Source organism: Octodon degus, unplaced genomic scaffold (assembly GCF_000260255.1).
Source record: "Octodon degus isolate 3935 unplaced genomic scaffold, OctDeg1.0 scaffold00059, whole genome shotgun sequence".
Taxonomy (NCBI): Eukaryota; Metazoa; Chordata; class Mammalia; order Rodentia; family Octodontidae; genus Octodon; species Octodon degus.
Window position 1 is genome coordinate 1,543,279 of NW_004524635.1, and position 750 is coordinate 1,544,028.

Consider the following 750-nt stretch of genomic DNA (forward strand, 5'->3'; position numbering starts at 1 on the left):
AGAGAGAGAGAGAGAGAGAGAGAGCGCATATATAGAGAGAGCATATATTGAGAGATGGTTACATATATATGGAGCACATATTCTTTTTCTGCTTCTCTCCCCCCTCTATATATACATATACATGGAGGGCACACACTGAACCTGGCCCAGCCCCATGTCCAATTCTATTTTGGGGGCTCTGCCTATTTCATTCATTCAGTTTGCACAATGTAGTTAGAATTGAACAATAATAGACACTCTTCTCTCCCCTGAGTCTCACAATATGATAGTGTGTTCAATTTGCTACTTGACTACTTAAGTAAATAGATCCAGGTATGATGCATGACTCAAAACTGAGCACAACTTCATGACCTGAACTCTGTCTGCATGTGACAGCCTCTAACCATGCTCTCTGTGCATCAGTTTCTTCTCTGAGCATCATTTCTCATTGATGCACCTGTGACTGGTTATGACTTTTATCTTTTCTGAAGAAATAACATTTCAAGTGGACAAGGCATGAATGGTTCAGAGAAACCATGAAATTTTTATAAATGAGTTGTGTACAGTCTATCCAAAAATCTTAGGGCCAGTTCTTATCTATATGGATTCAAAGTGCATCTGTAAAGAAAGAAAGGAACAGCGCCATGGACAACAGATACAGTTATGGAAAATTACAAACAGCTGAGATCTGAGTTCAAATACACAATCAGTATCAGCCCTACATAATAAATTTAACAATGATGTATGTAATATTTAAAGTTATTCCTATTT